A 13,081-nucleotide genomic window follows, 5' to 3' on the forward strand; every position below is an offset into this window, starting at 1 on the left:
GCCGTACACTTATGACATTCGTCGATGAATGTCCATTCCTCCTGCTCTTTCCGCTATCAGAAAAAACACTTCTTTGCTCTTCTTTTGACGCCTCCATGTCACTGTTTGCTATGCGACTGGCAGCGCTGATGCATGCTGCTGCTAGCTCTGTATAGTCACGTGACGTGTACGCGTGCCCTCTAGCGACGGGCTGTGAACTTTCACGCTGTGGTCGGAACCACACCTCATTACACACGCCACGATATTACCCCCCTGTCACCGGTTTGCGCATTCCAGACTCCAGCTCGTTTGTTTTTGAATGCCCCTTATACTTTCATCTTTAGTTTGTTATTCAGTACGGTAGGCATGCATGCTTACAAGTTGCCTACTTCCCGTTGCTTCATGTATTGTTTGCCCTCGTGGTCTCTTTGGTCCTCCTCGTCTACGTCTTTGATAATGGATCAAATTCCATTATTTTACAGTCCACCTTTACTCCTTCAACCACGTGAGGTTTCCTCATCGCAGCTGCTCACTTCGTTTCATTCTTTACCAGAAAGTACACTGTGTTATAAAAAACAGTGAAGCATCAAGAAAAGATGAAGGATACGAAATGTTACTTCATACGCTGAAGGGGTATGTGATGTTATTGCAATGATTACGAAATCGAGAGAAATTCATCGAGAACTTCGTAGTTTGAGTTCAATAAGCAGTTTGATGTTGCAACCCCTCTGGCGCGGATGCATGCACTGATTTGATTGGCAAGGATGTCATAAAGCAGCTGTATTCTCTCCGGAGCCATGCTGACGTACAACTGTTGTAACTAGTCTTGATATCCTTGATATTTCATTGGAACGGAGCTGACGTCCTACACGCTCCCGCACGTCTTGTATCAGACTCAGACCTTGGGACTTGGTTAAATGAGAAATAGAGTCCAGAAACTAGTTGAATTTACTTTTCCGGGATCTGATAATATTTGTCCTGATACCTGTGAAGTAATTAAAGTGTGCCGAGTGTGGGCAGGTTTGCTGACTGAGAGTGTCACAGTGGTTAAATAATTACTTAATTGTACAAAACATTGATCGGAGCCTTTGATACAGTGAATGGTTATTACGAGTCGGTTCCTTAATCAACACAATAATTGCTGAAGTCCAAGTATTTAAATTTTGTTCATCTGTGAAATCTGAACGGGTTCCTTTTAAACTGTGTGTGTTCATTTGTTCTGTGCCCGTGCCTATATTTCTTTCGTGTGTTCGATGTAGCTTAATGACTACGCTTGTTAATCCTACAGCGTGTACCGATGGCTGGCGCACGTTATGAATGCCATGGCTCAGCGGTGCCTCGTTACCGTTACGTGTAATTATTCTGTCACCTGATGCTACAACCGCTCGTTCTGGGCGTGATGCCTGAGTCTGTTATTACTGTAATTCTTGACACTTGACACAACGTACTGCCTTACTGATGTGTGAAGTTTAATCCGTTAAGTGCTCAGAAAGTAATAGAATGCTGTGTAAACTTTTAACTGGTTTTTAACTTCGTTAGTGTCTTGCAATTTTCCTTGGCCACAAGCAAATTTTTTCACTATAAGAACTATTCGGCTTGTAGCGGCAGAAATTTTCTGCAGTTTTAAGTTAATTTGGCGTTTCAACGTTAAATGATAAGTTGTGATTCAGTTTTCTTATGTAATGCTTGCTTGCATCAATTAAAAGTATAATTAAAATCCTATTTATCACCTGGGAAATTTTGGCTGTAATAAGTGTGTTTTAAAGAATTATGTGTTGATGAGCTCATACAGCTTCTCACCACAACAACACTTAGCTCCTCGCTAGCCACAGTGTGAATGATGAATGTCCTCGTATAATACGGGATTCTTGTGTGTTGCACATTCCGCCAAATTGAAATACACACGAACTTATTATTAGCAGAATCTGTACATCTATATATACCTTTTTATTCTAAACTTATTATAAAGTCCTCTGTGGTGTTTTTCTGTCTGTGTGTGAAGGTTACTTTCAGCAACTGCTGTAGAAGTTTTTATACAGTCAGACTGTTTCATAAAGTAGGTTTCTGTATATACTTTATCAATATTTCGTGCTAGTTAACTGCAATGCGATGAATTAAAGTCTCTCGCCACATTTATCTGTCTGCATGTGCAGGCTTATTTCAAGAAGTACTACAGGCGTTTTTGTATGGTTTTGTTAATAGACAGACTGATTCACGAGGATGGTTTGTGTATACGGGATGAGCGGGGATGAAAAGTACTTACTTTGAAGGACGGTAGTATTGATAAATCTGAACGAAGAACGTCAGATTTGTATATGACCTACTTCGAATGGATTCCGAGATGAAACATATTTAATGTAAACTGCAATATATAACGAGGTGACAAGAGACATGGGATACCTCATAATATCGTGTTAGACATCCTTTTGCCCGGGGTAGCATATGACCTCCATCTGGCAGGGACCCATCAAGTCGTTGGAAATTCAACGCAGAAATATTGACCCACGCAGCCTCTACAGCTGTCCATAATTGCGAAAGTATTGCCACTCCAGGGTTTTGTACACGAACTAACCTCCCGAATATGTCCCATAAATGTACAATAGGATTTGCGTTGGGCTCTTGAGTTGTCCAGAGAGTTCTTGAAACCAATCGTGAACAATTGTGACCAGGCGACGTGGTGCATTGTCGCCCTTAAAAATTCCATGAATGGCTGCTAATGGTCTCGAAGTAGCCGAAAATAATCATTTACAGTCAATGATCGGTTCAGTTGGACCATCTAACTACAGCCCACACCATTATGAAGCTTGCGCAGTGCCTTGCAGGCAAATTGTGTCCATGGCTTCGTAGGGTCTGCACCACACTCGAACACTACTATCTGCTCCTACTAACTGAAATCGGGATTCATCAAAGCAGCCACGGTTTCCCAGTCGTCAACAGTACAACCGATCCTAGGAGAGGTGATGTCGTGTTGTTAGCAAAGGCACTCTCGTCGGTCGACTGCTGCCACAACCCACTAACGTCAAATTTCAACGCACTATCCTAATGGATACGCTCGTCAGACGTCCCACGTTGATTTCTGCGGTTATTTGAAACAGTGTTGCTTGTCTGATAGCACTGACAAGTCTAGGCAAACGACGCTGCTCTCGGTCGTTAAGTGAACGTCGGCCACTGCGCTGTTCGTTGCTGGTATTCTCGCCACACCCTTGAACATTGTGAATCTCGGAATATCGAATTCCCTAATGATGTCCAAAGTGGAATGTCCCACTCCTCTAGCTCCAAAAAAAAAAAAAAAATGGTTCAAATGGCTCTGAGCACTATGGGACTTAACATCTGAGGTCATCAGTCCCCTAGAACTTAGAACTACTTAAACCTAACTAACCTAAGGACATCACACACATCCATGCCCGAGGCAGGATTCGAACCTGCGACCGTAACAGTCGCGCGGTTCCGGACTGAAGCGCTTAGAACCGCTCGGCCACCGCGGCCGGCCCTCTAGCTCCAACAACAGCTCCGAGTTCAAAGTATGTTATTTCCCGTCGTGTGGACACTTATCAGGTAGGAAACATTTTAACGTGAGTCACCTAAGTACAAATGATAGCTTCACGAATGTACAGCCCCGCTGTACCTGTGCGCCGATTCTGCCGACATCTGTACGTGTGCATATCACTGTCCCATGACTTCTGTTACCTCGGTGTACTTACTGTATTATTCAGTAAATTGTTACTGCTTACAACGTCCCATAACAGTGCAAAGGAATTTGAGACCAACAGAGTGATGGACGACACTTGTGGTCTGACACGTCGTGACTGGCCTTCAAAAAGTAACTAAGATTCAGATGATGAGCAAATTATTAGCCACAGAGCAAAAATGAATGTGGTCTTTTTATCAGGAAATTTTATTTAGTTTAACTTTCCACTGCGACACGTTTTCGCTACAGGCTCGGGAACCATTCGGAATATGACACATTTCATATGAAGTTTCGTTCAAAATCATGATTACTATCGCACTTCAAAACACGTACCTTTACTCCTGATTCACCCTCTATAATTTATTACCGCTTCGCTGGGAGAGTCCTCCGGTGGTAAGTACCTATTGATACCAGTACAAAACTGGGGAGAGTCGCTAGTATCAAGTAAGTACAAATATTTCCTTTAAGTGGTAAATTATACAAGTATCGCAGTTAACTTGTGCCATTTCCAGTATTGGTGACTCTAACACAACCCGAGAGTGTGGCCACGTTTTTGGGCTCCGGTGAGTTTCTGCCTCTGCGTCCGCTCTGCGATCGCTCTCCAGAGGGAGGTTTAGCGGGCTCTCCATTTGCCCTTTGATTAACGCCTGGCCGGCTCCCAGAATTTCTCCGCGGCGCAGACCGCCGGAACAGACTCTGCCCATCTCTCAACTGCAGACCTGCAGCGCCGCTGTCTGTGCGCGAGCCGGAGTTAACTGCAAACTTCAGCGGTCTTCAAAGTTACACATACGCTAATGGGCGTGCTGAAGTACATCCTAATCGAGCAAGTAAATAATACTACCGTTACAACCCAAGCAGACGTGCAGAAAGTAGACAGACTGTCAATCTCCGCGCCAAATGGAAGTTGTGTAATATCTATCCGGAAAGAAATGTAATAGTCACTAATTGTGTGATAGCTGCGACCATTACATAAACGTTGCAGGCACCGTATTTATTTCCAAATTTTTCTTGCATTACCGAGGATACAGAGACATGGATCATGAGATGTATGAGGTACTTCAACATTTACCTGGTGGCTATAGTTAAAGAGCGGCTACTGACAGAGGTGCAGTGTACGCCGTAATTATCGCATGGCAGTTAAAATTGGTAGATATTATAATACGTTAATGCGGAGCCGATTTACGCTGAAAACGTTGTTACAGCTCTGGCCACCAGGTGCAAATCTGGCGCTGTGTATGCAAGAAAGAGTTACAGTTATGTTTCCATATTAATGAATTAGAAACGGGACGTAGGCAGAAAAGGTCAAACAAGTGACAGAGGTAGAATATTCACTTCATTATTAATTGCCGCTTAAACAATTTGTTCAAGATGAGTATTCAGTATCAATACTGGCGAAGTCGATGAGATGCTGCACCCGTAAAACGAAGTGATCAATAGTTTCTGGCAGTAGTTCTGAAACCTGAGCAAAGTGCTGCGTCCCTGGTCAACGCGTTCTTTTGGATATCTCCAGAGGTAAAAGTCATGGATTCAGATCAGATGACATTGCAGGCCACGTATCTGAAAAACATCTGGCGAAACGAGGCGTTTGTCCATCTTCCATGAAAACAGTGATTTCAACACAGCTGCGCTCTTCCAAAGAAGGAATCACACGATGTACAAGGAGGTCTCGATAACGTGCAGACGTCACGGTACTCTTGAAGACTCTCTGAGTGCATTATCTTCAAAGAAGGACGGCCCGAGAATAAATGTGCTTGTGAATCCACTCCACGCAGTCACATACAGCGAGTGCAATGGGTTTAACAGTACCCGGAATTCGGCAGTTCTGTGTGTTCACTGCACCCTATAGTCTCGTCCGTAGAATACTGCCCCGTCACGTGACGTCAAATTCAATCCGTGCCAGAAACCGAAGAGCAAATTCTGAACGTTGCTACGAATTACGGGTTTGCAGCTGCTGCACCGCCTGGATCTTGTATGGGTACCAGCGTGAAATAGATCGCAAAACTTTCCGTACTATTGACAGTGGGGTGGACAATTCTCGTGGCACTACACGGTCACTAGCGCTAGCCCGGGCACGTGCTGTTACGGCATCTTGTCACTAATTTCCACCGATATAGGACGCCTTCCTTTCCCACATGCTGAGTAAATGTCACCCCTGTGTTTGAGTTTCACTATCATCTTCTTTAAATCATTTAACGACGTCGGTCCTTTTTTCACAGGTTTCAGTCGGTGATACTCTCTCAACTACTGTAATTGCTGCTTCACTAACGCACGCTGCCTGTCTTCTCGATGGACACACTATTCACTCAGATTATGTCTCGTCAAAAGACAGCGTGAATCTCTTACCGTCATATAGACAGTGTACAGTGCCAGATTTGCATCCGGTGGCTACGAATGGAACTCAATCGCATTAACGCATTAGCATACCTACCAAGTATCGCTGCCCTACGATAATTACATCCCGCACTGGACCTCCGCGAGTAGTTGCTCTTTAATTACAATCACCAGGTACTATCATGCTCAAAAATATCTGAACGACTTGAATTACGTTCCACTTGATTTGTTTGTAAACCTAGTCTTGCTGGACTTCTCTTTTCGACGTAGTCTTTTGACTGTACTAAGTGGTTACTACAAGAGTCCGCTTGAGAAAGCGGCTCTGCATGGTTATCGTCTGTTTAGATGTAAATTAGTATCACGATTATGCAGATATGCAAAAACCACCTCACGGAATGTGCAGACAGTAGTTCTATTACTATAATCACGGACCCCTTTCCCGTTCCATTAGCGAGGAGAACATGGGAGTGACGATAGTCAATAATTTTCCGTATGATCCTTTCCCATCATCGTTATTCCATAAGATGTCTGTAGAAGGAAATGTTGCCTGGCGATTCTTAAAATGGACGCTCTCGGACTTTTAACATTTCTCCATCATCCACAACGTCTCCTGTACTGTTTCAACTGGAGTTGAAGATCATCTTATAAACTTTCTCTCTTTTGCTGAGTGACACCGTAATCTTTCAATGTGCTGTATGCTCTCTGTTTAGTCTTACCGGCTAAGCTTCCCAGACTAATGAGAATCAAGGAATCGCTCGAACGAATGGTTTGTAATTCACTTCCAACATGGATGCATTACCGTTCGTTAGGATTCTTGAATATCAGCCTGGGCCCTGTTTTTGATACATAGGCGCTCTTCTCACTATACATTACTTCAGAGAGTTTATACTGTTCCCGTTTCCAGTGATTTGTTGTCCAAAATCTAAGGTCATCAGTCCCCTGGACTTAGAACTACTTAAATATAACTAACCTAAGGACATCACACACATCCATGCCAGAGGCAGGATTCGAACCTGCGACCGTAGCAGGTCATAATTTTGGCGTTGCAACTTTCCTTATACGATAGCATCACATGCGTACCGCTTCAAGAAGCTTCTTACGCTATGCACCAGATTATTTATGTGAATAATGAGCAGTAACTGCCCTATAATGCTCAAACGGAGTACTGTTTAAGTTAGTTAAAGCTCGAAAATTCTGTGACCTCGTATTGTATTCAGAAGTCAAAGGCACGGAACTGTATAAAGCGATTACCGAAAGTCAAGGGAGACAAAATGAACATGGGAGCCGTGATCTCATTGATGATCAATGCAAGCTGAATTTCAAAGCAACCAGGTCTGACCAATACACATTTATTATTGTTGAAGAGGTCTTTGCTGTTCAAAATATTTCTATACGGGAGCGTAAAACATGTTCCACAATTCTGATAGGCCTATTATTATGTGTATCTCTACGACGACCCAGCATGAAAATGGGAATGATCTGCGCGATATTTCAAGAGTTTGGACCCGTTTACTGGGCAAGTAAACTACGATAAACGGCTACTGAACGGAATAAAGATCTGTTTAAGTACGTACGTGTGTTTAATCAGGTACAGTTGCTTTTCCTAGGGCAATATAGTGTTGCTGAAATTATTTAGATATTATTTTGCTGCAGTTTGCTTACTGACAGTGTTTTACGAAATTCCTGAATTACATGTCATTAATTTGAATTTGTGGTAACTTTAGGTAATACGGTACGTAACAGGCCATAACACTGAGACAACAATGTCTCACAACTAGTTACTGACAACCTTTCAATTAGAAAAAGTTGTCAGGACTTGTTTGAACACAGTTAACCAATCCGGTGACAAGCAAAGTATTCAGAGGTAGGTCAGTAAGTAATGGCAATTTTATTCTGCACAATAGGCTGACAGCACTGACTCAAGAATGACGTATCTTAATTTCGCTGTTGTATTTGTGGTTTAGGTTTGTTTGTTCAGTGAATAGCTCTATTCGTAGTGATTTCAGAGTATTTTATATGACTACTGAGGTTGTTGTAGTGGGACTAAATCGTTTCTGTATTATTAGGGACTAAAACTATCCAGATTATTCGTCGAATAGCGCAACAGTATAGCGATACTTGTCTAACTGAACGAAAACTTTACTTGTATATAAATTGCTTTGAATGTGGATGTGTATCTGTGTACGACGTAAGGCCTTCGAGTAAGTCATCCATTTCATTAACGAACAGGCACACCGAAACGGTGCCGGCCGGAGTGGCCGAGCGGTTAAAGGCCTACAGTCTGGAACCGCACGACCGCTACGGTCGCAGGTTCGAATCCTGCCTCGGGCATGGATGTGTGTGATGTCCTTAGGTTAGTTAGGTTTAAGTAGTTCTAAGTTCTAGGGGACTTATGACCACAGCAGTTGAGTCCCATAGTGCTCAGAGCCATTTTGAACCGAAACGGCTTACGAATGGTTCATGGTGATCGTCGTACCAGAAATGATCGTATCCAAGTGAGTTCAACATTAGCCGCGGCTCATCGTTTGCTGTTGTCCTGAATCTCTAAGCTATCGCAAATTTGTCATTGTTGGGTAATACGCCAGTTGATAGACAAACATAAACAGCAAAGATTATAAATGTCGGGCATTCGAAGACGAAGGAGAATTTCTGAGTTGCGCAGTAATCGTCTATGAGAGATTGGTCCGTCATTAGAGAGTAAGAGGTACCAATAGAGCATTCGAAAAAACTTCATAAGCCGAACTTATGCAGAAGACCTGATAATGACTGTGTTTTGGAATGTGGAAGGTCCACTGTGGGTTCATCACATTAGTAAAGGTCAAACTGTGAGTAGTGACAATAGTGCGCGACTGCGATGTCTGAAATCCAAAATCAAGATGAAGAAGAGAAAGAATTATTCAAAAGCTTATGTCAAACGTTATAAATCTGCGAAAAAATACACCTAAGTTCAGAAGAAACAGAACACTTTGAACGACTAGAGATAGGCTGTTCATATTCACAGGACATCTGCATTAGTATGTTCCGCAGAAATGATTAGCGTTTCAACCACGTCGGTCGGAGGGTTCAAGATCAAAATCAATATCGCGGCGCAACGCCACCCAACGCGGCTCTCGTTGATGCTAAAAACCGAAGGTTATGGATCAGCGTGACTTCATCAGACGTGCATTATGCCTCGCAGACGTCGAACTAATGAGTTTGAAAGAAGGCGAATTTGTAGCATGAGAGAATTTGATACATCCATCCGGGAAATTGCCGGCCGCGGTGGTCTCGCGGTTCTAGGCGCGCAGTCCGGAGCCGTGCGGCTGCTGCGGTCGCAGGTTCGAATCCTGCCTCGGGCATGGATGTGTGTGCTGTCCTTAGGTTAGTTAGGTTTAAGTAGTTCTAAGTTCTAGGGGACTGATGACCACAGCAGTTGAGTCCCATAGTGCTCAGAGCCATTTGAACCATCCGGGAAATTGTTGCTCATGTGGGACGAAGTTTTTAGCAGTGCAGAATGGTTTAGAAAAATATGGCTCTGAGCACTATGGGACTTAACATCTATGGTCGTCAGTCCCCTAGAACTTAGAACTACTTAAACCTAACTAACCTAAGGACATCACACAACACCCAGTCATCACGAGGCAGAGAAAATCCCTGACCCCGCCAATGGTTTAGAACCCGACGAGATGGGTTAATTCGCACCACCCAGACCACCACTCAAGAAAATCGAAACCTTATCTGAATGGCATTGTAGGACAGATCTGTGTTCTCGTCGGCTGTGGTGCAACAGTGGAACTGTGTAACACATCGTACGTTTCATGGGTGACAGTCCGTCGCTGTTTATTAGGGAGCAGGAATGGAGTTAGGTAGTATTTCCGGACGAATCAAAGTTTCGTTTGTTTGAAAATGATGGCTGCATTTTGGTTCACCGCAGACAGTGGGATCAGCATCACAGTCGATAGTATCAAACATGGAACAAGTTTTCAGGGCCCATGTCGGACCTTGTGCGTACTAGGAAACACGATACATTCTGAACTGAGGTGACTGAAATGCTAATTATTCCTGCGCGACATACAGATATACTCATCCTGTGAATATGATCACCCTATCTCCAGTCGTTCAATATTTTCTATTTTTTTCTAAACGTAAATGTACATTGGACTCAAAATTTTTGTTCTGAGCTGCTGGAGCTCCTATGGTACAGTCCTGATTGAACTCCAGGTGAATTTAACCTTTTCAGTCAGATGAAGGAGCACCTGAGAGAACATAACTTTTTGTTAGATTACGGGGTAGTGGGAAAGAAAATGAATGGTGGCACAAGGCTGCTTCCAGGACGGAATTAGCTAGATGTCAAGAGGTTTGCCAAAGGCACAGAGGTTGAGGGAGAACATGTAAAGAAATTATGGTACCTAAAGTATTATTTTTCCCGATACGAGATTTTGTTAAAAGTATGCCCATTCTTTAAGATTTGCTATCGTAGCTAAGACACTATCTTTCTTTGACAAACCTTACAACGGCATCGTTTTTTTCTTTAGCGTCATCAATCTTTTGACTGATCACATGTGGCCGACGACGAATACCTTTCTCGTACCACCCTCATCATCTCAGGGAACCCTTTCCACCAATCGTCGTCGATTACTTGTTGTACGTGTTCCGACTTTTGTCTTTCCTTTATAGTTTTTGCACTCTGCAGTTCCCTAAAACACCATTTAAGTTATTCCCTGATGTCTTGCCACGTGTCCTATCAATCGGTCTCTACTTTTCTTCATAGTTTTTCATATGTTTCTCTCCTCGTCGGTTTATGGGTTCGCATCGCTCCACTTCATTTTCAACATTCCTCTACAGCACTGCATCTGAAACACTTTCATCATTTTCTTTTCCGGTTTTTACCAAATTCCATGATTCATTTCCATACAATGATGTTCTCCAAAAGTATATTCTTAATTATTTTTCCCCAAAATTGAGGCCAATGTCTGATACTAGTAGGCGTTCTTTGGCCAGAAATGCCGCCTTTGCCTGTGCTAGTGTGTTTCTTGCATCATCCAACAGGTGGTAATTTGCTTCCAAGGTAGCAGAATTTCTTCACTTCATGTAGTTCGTGGTCCCCAATCGCTAATCTTATTTCTGCTGCTCCCCACTTCTTTCGACTTCCTTCGGTTTACTCTCCTTCCATAGCGTGTGCTCATTAGCCTGTGATCCTTCCATTCAGCAGCTCCTGGAATTCTTCCTCTCTTTCACTGACGATGGAAATGATATCAGCCAATCATTGATATCATTTCACCCTGAATTTTTTTCTCACTTTTAAATATTTCTTTTATTTACAACCATCACTTCTTCGATGAATATACTGAACAGTAGGGGCGATAGATTTGTGGACTTCCATTCTTATTTCTGATTCTTGGTTCCTGTACGTATTCTATATTCCCCATATTTTCCTATATTTCACACTTACTTTCCTGAGAAAGAAAGAGCTAATACAGAAATCCACAAATTTCTTAGTGAGTTATATTAACTCACTGTAGCGATGAAGAAATGTGCTTGTTACAATGAACCGGACCTTGGATGCACAGTACTAAGCAGCCGGGCGAGACTGAAGGCGAACATCATACTTTCCACAAATTAACGCTGGACATCTTTGCTTAGAATTACTGGTGCAAACTCAATGTTCTTTACTAGGAATGATCGTATCTATATAGGTAGTGCACATAATTCCGAAATACCTCACATTTTCTTTGGCAGTAGTTCTTCCTTAAGGGGCTCCGGAAAGGCTCAAAATCATGATAAGTTCAATTTTTACTTTTTTGCGTTTTCTGAATCTGCGGACTATTGCCTTTTAATAGATATATAATTTATTCAATTCCGAAGACTACAACTATTTTTAAATTTTTTTTGAAATGTGTTCTACATGGGCGTGACCCACTGTGGCGCTGTTAAACTGCTGTCAAATGGTGTTATTATTAACGTCCGTGTTCATCAGGTACATTTTAGTGACGTGAGATAAAGTATGTGTTGTGGCTAACCTGTGATGGTTCAATATATATCGCTGGGGTGGTTGTCGATTGTTTCATGTTTGTTTACTCTGTCGTTATGTCGAAAATATTCGTAATTAATTCTGTTTCTTGAGTCTCTGTTTTGTTGGAGTATAATAATGAGTAAAAGTAAAGTTATTGGAAATCCTCTGAAGGCTTTTAAGAAAAGGAGAAATGTTGGAAAGCCAAAGGTATGTGTTATTACTGTAAACAATAAAGACGATAACCAAGTGAGTGAACCTATCCTCTCAAGTACACCTGCCCATACCAGTCAAAGTGGGAAAGAAAATACTTCACAGAAGAAGCTTGGTTCAATGAGTGAAAGCTATGAATGTTTTATGGGCGAATCGGATGTGAATGAAATATTTGATATGTCGGTTCTCAAAGGAATTTTTTCAAACTGTGTAAGATGTATTCATTGTAGTGAAGTTGGTCTGGAACTCTCCATAATAAAGCACGTAGGACTTGCTAGTGAAATACAACTGAAATGTGATAAGTGTTCATACATGACCACCTTTTGGAACAGTGTTGCAGTAACTGCAACTGAAGAAAATGGTAGCAAAATCTACGAACACAACAACGAGCGATGCTTGCTTTAGACAAGGAACGCCTTCGGGCTGCAGACAGGGCTGTAAAGAGTCTAGAAATACAAGCAAGAGTAAACAGGAGGAGGAACAAGAGGAAGCTGGAGGAGGAGTTTGCAGAGGATGAAGATAATCCATCCTATGGACCTGGAATGCACTAAAAAGTTAATCCAATCTTTGTCGCTCGATTCCCAAAACTTTTATTTTCTCATACTAATTACACGTTTTCTAAGGATCTTCCAAACATATTTGTTTCAAACTTTCAGTAAATGTTACACAGTACCTTCTGCATAATTTAACGCAGCCTTTTTCCAAAAAACTGTATATTTTTGAATATATAAATAAAAAATTGCAAAAAAATGTTGTGAATTTTCATTACAATTGAAAAAAAATTCATCTTTAATAACTGAACTAAAATTTTGTAAAATCCCTGTGTTAAGTTGTAGCCCATATTCCAATAAATAATCTGTAAAAAGTTCAACTTCCTACCT

Source organism: Schistocerca serialis, chromosome 8 (assembly GCF_023864345.2).
Source record: "Schistocerca serialis cubense isolate TAMUIC-IGC-003099 chromosome 8, iqSchSeri2.2, whole genome shotgun sequence".
NCBI lineage: Eukaryota > Metazoa > Arthropoda > Insecta > Orthoptera > Acrididae > Schistocerca > Schistocerca serialis.